Source organism: Phalaenopsis equestris, unplaced genomic scaffold (genome assembly GCF_001263595.1).
Source record: "Phalaenopsis equestris unplaced genomic scaffold, ASM126359v1 Scaffold000169, whole genome shotgun sequence".
NCBI classification, from domain to species: Eukaryota; Viridiplantae; Streptophyta; class Magnoliopsida; order Asparagales; family Orchidaceae; genus Phalaenopsis; species Phalaenopsis equestris.
In genome coordinates, this window is record NW_018164611.1 from 56,888 (window position 1) to 63,824 (window position 6,937).

A 6,937-nucleotide genomic window follows, 5' to 3' on the forward strand; every position below is an offset into this window, starting at 1 on the left:
CCTTCCTTCCTCTCTTAAATTAAGCATTTATTTATTTAAATGTTTTTAAGCTAGGCTAATCAAATCAAAGGCTTTAGTTTAGGATTGGGTTTAGGTCTGATTTAGGTTCACTTGAACTCAGCCTAACCCAAACTTGGCCTAAACCTAACGAAACCCAACCCAAAACCTTAGAACTAACTCAACTAAGGTCTAGTTTGAACCTACCCAAGCCAAACCCAAAATCTTAGAGCTAACCAAACCTAGGTCAAAATCCAAACCAAAATAAACCAAATCAAAGTCTGAACAATTCCAAACCTGACCCAAACCTAACCTAACCCAAAATTATACAAACATAACCTAACTTAGGTCTCACCCAACACAAATCTAACTCAAGCCTATCATAACTAAGGTCTAACCCAACCAAAACCTAACCAAAACCTAACCTAACCCATGTCTGACACAACCTAGACATGAGCCAAACCTCATCTAACTCTGGTATGACCCAACTCATACCAAATCTAACCTTACCTTGGTCTGATCTCAACCCTTACATAAGAAAACATAGCTTAACTCAACTGTGACCCAACACAGACTTGACTCAAACCTAATCCCAACCTATGCTAACCCGGGTAAACCCAACTTAATTTGGGCCAAATCCAAACCAGCCAAAGCTAACTCAAGTCAACCCTGTTTAACCCATGTCAAACCCAATCCAAACCTTAGCTATCAGTATCAACCCAGGGTAAACCTAAATTCAATCTACACTAACCTGCGTCAACCGAGCATAACCAGGATCAAACCCAAACTCAACCCAACTTAACCAAGCTCAACCAAAGAAAATCATGGTCAAACTCAAACTTCACCTAAGCTAATCAGCGTAAACCCAACTTAACTTGGGTCAAACCCAAACTTAACCTAAGCCAATCTGGGTCAATCCAGTTATTGAGGATCAAAGCCACACTCAACCTAAGTCAACCTGATTCAACCCAACTTAACTCTCATCAAACCCAAACTCAACCTAAGCTAACCTGGGATAACCCAACTTAATCTGGGTCAGACCCAAATAAAATGTAAGCGAACCTGAGTCAACCCAGCTTAATTGGGGTCAATATAAAACTAACCCAACTTAATTCAAGGATAACTTGGTCCAACAAAGACCCAAATTAGGTAACCCATATCATATCTTAGCTCAATTTAGAGCTACCACCTTAAGCTACAAAATTAGATTACCTCGGCCTAAACTTAACCCAAGTGTAATCCAAGGCTAAAAATACATATTTTTTAATTTTTTGTTTCATGTTTCGTGTTCTATATGTTATCTTATGTTTTTTCAAGGATTGTTTCATGTTATCTCACATGTCATTTCAGGCTTAAAAATAAAAAAAATAAAAAAATAGATAATAAAATAAAATAATAGCAAGGACGAGACGTTCCAGTTTCCTTGTCAATGTCAAACATAAAAAACTTAAATAGAAACAAAATTTAAAAGAACACTTATTTTTCAACATGATTGAAAAATCTAGGAATCATACAAGATGTTAATTCAAATATTGAATTTTTAATAAACATCTAAAACACAATAAGATAAAGAATGAGAATTGAACATAGGTAGATATGGCACAAACTTTAGGCAAGCTAAAAGAGACACCAAATTGAGGGCCAAACATTTACCCCAGGTTTGTTTGAATATAGAGTCCTTATTTAATTCAGATTCCTAGTTAGTGCTAAGGACTATGATAAGAAGAACAACAAACCTACCCTTTGAGACTAGATGAAATACCTTCGATTAAATTACCCCATGGTTATTGATGAAGGAGTTATAGGCTCCTTTGAAATAATAAACCCTCCATTATACAATAATCAACTGAGATTCTTAGTTATGTGGTTGATCATAGTCAACGAACATAAAATTAGTTAGGATGATGGAATTTCATGGGCATCTTTACTAGGGATGTCATTTCAAAAAAAAAATAGGCTACTCTGTCTTTAAAAGTCTTTATAGAGTCTAAGATCCTATTGTTCATCCATAAATTTTTTTTTACTAGACTTTATCCTCAGCTTATGATTTTTCATCAATCTTATCAATTAAATCCATCATTTATCTTTCGGTTTAAACACATCACTGGATCCTTTGATTGACACCTATAAATTAAAACAAACCTATTGTGTCTTTTTCTTGATGCGTGGCCATCACATTATGAGTCCCATCTTTTAAACTTAACTATTCTGAATTGGAGCCTCAAATCATGAAATTCTGATTTTTGGCAAAGTGACTTATTGAGTTGATTGTGAGATTTTCTTTCTAGTGCATGACTCTAAATATGTAATTAACTACAATTGCTTTCTCTTGTGGAAATGAGAATCCAAATATAAAATAAACCTTATATTACACCTGTAACTTGAGGAAAGAATCCTAGTTTTGTTGATCCCAAAGAGTTTTTCTCATCCTAATGGTTGGATCCATTGTGAGGTAATATTTCTATCTCTCGAGATAATATATTACAGTTTGAGTTTCATATCTGATCATTTATATAGGAATATTATGAGATCTATGGTGTTCCTTTTAAAATATAAAAATATTTTAAGGATTCTTTTGGTGACGCCATTAGGAAGTTGTTTTCATCTCAATCTTTTATGTTAAGTTCGTATACCCATTCTTCCATTATACTCTTTAGGGGTCCGTCAAGCAGATCTAGAACCCTAGATTATGTGTCCTCAATCTTTGAACTCTCAAAAATAATATGATCTCAAGTACTTTCCATCATCAATATTTATTGAACACATTTTACTCTGATATCAAATTCATTCAATAAGAATTTTTTGAAGAATCTACAATCGACTCTCCACTGACACCATTCTATACACCATAAACAAGATGTCTCCCAAACATATTTTCTCTTTTAGAAGAAAATTAATTTGGTCATTGATGCATGTGATTTGAACGAGAGACCCAAATCAATTTTAGATTAGGTTTCAATGAATATAAGTTCCCTACATCTGACAAAGAATCCTTGCACATTAGGACATAAAAAATGAAGAGTGCTTTCTATCATTGAAAAAGTGGAATACCAAGATTGTGACAACTGTTGTTGTTATTTTTCAACCTTCTACAAAAGTGAGATCATGATTGCTCCTAACTTGAACTGTGAGTACCTCAAAACACGAATAATCTTCAAGATTGTTCTGCTGATGAAATCCCTTCTTGATTAAGTAAGACTAGGAGACAAAATCAGTATAGGAGACTCCAAAAGGAAGTCACACGGATGATGGAAGAAAAAAATAATGAGACCTCCCCTCTTATTAAAGGAAATATGTTTCATTTACTTTCAATAGCTCAAGGAGAATAAAATATTCACATTATAATGGAATCGCTTCAACCAAAATGTAAAACCCCCAGCCTAAAATGAGGGAGATCTTATGTACCTTGAATCTAAAAAGTATTTAAATACATTGTAAATTAAGAAAATTTTTCTATTACAAAAATACTCATTATTATAAAAGGAATTGTATGAAATAAGAATATTGATACACCAAAAATATATGTATTTTTAGACCCATATTTTATACTTATTTTTGGTGATATGCACTTTAATGGAATATATTTTGATGTTTTCTTGCAGGTTGTTGATTTTTAGGGATTAAAGTAAAAAGGAAGCAAAAAGGATGAAATTTGGAGTCTAAATGACATTTTTGAGGAAATACTCAGTGCCAGCAGCGCCAAGGTCAGCGCCGACAGCACAGAACAACCGAAAGCTGGAGATTTTTTACGTAGAATCGATGGCGCAAAACTAGCGTCCATGGCGCCAAAAGGTGGTTCAGACCCCATTTCTAGAAGATTCCATGTATTTGGATGATGTTTGAAAAGTTTTTGGAGGCACCTTGCCGAGAACTGACCATGGACTTTATTTGGGACTGAATTTCATCATAAAATAGGCTCCTCTACGTTCATTTTTTGCTCCACAACGTTCCACCACACCACATCTTCATAATACATCTTCATTCCACCAACATATTAGAGTTAATTAGTAAATTTTTTTTCATAGTTTAAAGTTTATGTGGTGAGATTTAGTGTGAAACTTTCTGTAAGTGTTGGAGAAGGAAAAATGTGAGAGAGTTCTTCTTCCTGCATTTCTAAGAAAAGGCTACAAAGGATTTGCTTTGAGAAAGCGTTCCAGATAAGTTTTTTTGTTTATTTATTGTTGTATGAACTTTCTTTTATATATGAAATTTATGTTTTGTCATATCTTTCTCATGAAGTCTGAGTAGTTTCCTCTATCTTTCCCTCTACTCTGAGATATAATCAAATGAAGAGATAAAATGAATGTGTCATAATTAAAATATAAAATAAATTGTGATGATTTTTCAACTCCGAACTTAATTTACTTTTCAATCTGACCAATTATTTTGTTAAAACATGTTGTGAAACATATGATCCAGGAAATGGAGTATGATTTCTAGAACAGAGTGAGGGTCACATTTGATTTCATGAAGGAAAAATTCATTGAAGAAATTAAGTTCAAATAAATAGGGAAATATTCTTTGTTAGGTTTAGAATTGGAGAATCTTTAGGGTAACATACTAAAATCTCCAATTTTCTCTTAGTGTTTAAAAACTAAAGCGAGAGTTAGCCTTCAAGTGAAGGGAAGTAGGAGCTCTAGAGTGGGAGCCGGTATCCTAGAGTGGGAGCCGGGGGAGACAGTATCCTCCTAACCTAGCCATAGATTTAGGGATTAAACCTAAGATTAACCAATGATTTTTGCAATTCTAAAAAAAATTACATTCAAATGAAAAGAATTAATCTTCAAAAAGACTCTATAACGATCATGTTTTTGGCATTGTAGTGGTGTCAACATCATAAATCCTTACATATCAAAATTAGGATCAATAAAAATAAAAAATTTAAAAAAAGAAATTTATTTAAGAGTTTATTTTTAATGAATTTTACTTTCCTCACTTTATGTGTTTATGCAAAATATTGGATCTAAAAGTTTAGTACCTTACAATTTAGAATTAGAATGTACTATTAGAAAAATTCGAAAACAACAAAGTGAAATTAAAAATTTTAAAGACATGACAAATAATATAGAAAATCCAATAAATGAGAACCAACAAAGACCTTTAAAAGATTATGCAAATTCGATAGTAGATGAACTCATTTAACTATTCAAAATCTTGATGTTGCTACTAATTCATTTGAGTTTAAACCTGCTATTATTCAAATGGTACAAAATAATCAGTTTGGAGGATCACCTACTAAAGATCCTCACTTACATCTTGCTAGTTTTCTTGAAATTTGAGCTACATTTAAATATGACGGAGTGTGTAATGATGTTGTTAGGCTTAGACTTTTCCTTTTCATTAAGGGATAAAGCTAAGGCTTGGTTAAATTCATTAGCAATTGGATTTATTAGAACTTGGGGAGAACTATCACAAAAATTCTTGGCTAATATTTTCCAGCCTCAAAAACTGCTAAGCTTAGAAAAGATATTACATCTTTTTATTCAGTTTGAAGAGGAATCGATATATGAAGCCTGAGAAAATTTAAAGATCTTTTATGAAAAATTCCACACCATGCTTTACTAGATTGTTAATAATTCAAATATTTTACAATGGATTAGTAAGATTACTTAGATATATTATAGATGCTACTGTGGCTGGATCATTAATGTCAAAACCTTTTGATGAAGCAAATTCATTAATTGAAGAAATGACTACAAAATATTTTAAAAATTTTCAGTGGCTCTCTAAAAGGGTAAATTTTAAGAGAGTAGCCAGTATTCATGATTCTGATATAATGTCTATTTTGGCATCTCAAATTGCTATTATCTCTAAATAGATTGGTCAAATATGAGTGAATTATTCTCAAATACACCTAGTAATAGGGATAAATTCACTAGGACAGAATATTGATACTCAACCATCTTACGAAACCTTAAACGCTATAAATAATCAAAATAATAATCCCTATTATAACTATTGTAACCATGGATTAAAAAATAACCCTAATTTTTGTTGGAATAATTATAATAATTCGATGATTCCATATGTAAATCTGAACAATCAAAGAAATCCTAATTTTTGACCTTATTATCCCCTAGGATTTAACTCCAATCCTAACCCACAAGTTAAGGAAAAGAAGTTGAAGATGGAAGAAATGATGTTGAATATGGGAAATCAAATACAAAATCAAGGGGCTGCTATTAGAAATATTAAAAATCAATTAGGACATATTGCTACTGCACTTATTAGCAGACCTTCTGGAATTCCTCCAACTACTGTGGAAGTTAATCCAGAAGATTAAAAAAAAGAGCAAATTAAAGCTATTCAATTATAAAGTGGAAAAGGAATTGAAACAAGAATCCAAAGAGAAATTAAACATGATGAAGAGAAGGAAGAAATGGAAAATGATGAACAGGAAAATGAACAAACACAATTTCCTTTAGAAAAACCTTTACCTCTGTTTCCTTAAGGACTGAAGTAGAAGAATAAAGATAAATAATTTACAAATTTTTTTGAAATCCTTAAGAAGTTAAGAATAAATATTCCTTTTGTTGAAGCTTTGGAACAGATGCCAAGTTATGCGAAATTTATGAAGGATGTACTAAATAAGAAAAGAAGTTTACCGATCATGAGATCGTTACACTCAGTGAAGTGCGTAATGTTATTATTCAGAAAAAAGCTTCCAGAAAAATTAAAAGATCCTAATAGTTTTACTGTACCTTATGCAATTAGTGAAAAGTTTTATGGAAAAGCTTTATGTGATTTAGGAGCGAGTATCAACCTTATGTGCTTATCAATTTTTAAATGTTTAGATTTGGGAGAAATTTCCTCTACTATTATAACTCTTCAGTTAGCGACCGATCAATAACTTATCCAAAAGGAGTTATAGTGGATGTACTAGTAAAATTGGATAAATTTATTTTTCTTATAGACTTTATAGTATTGAATATGGAGGAAG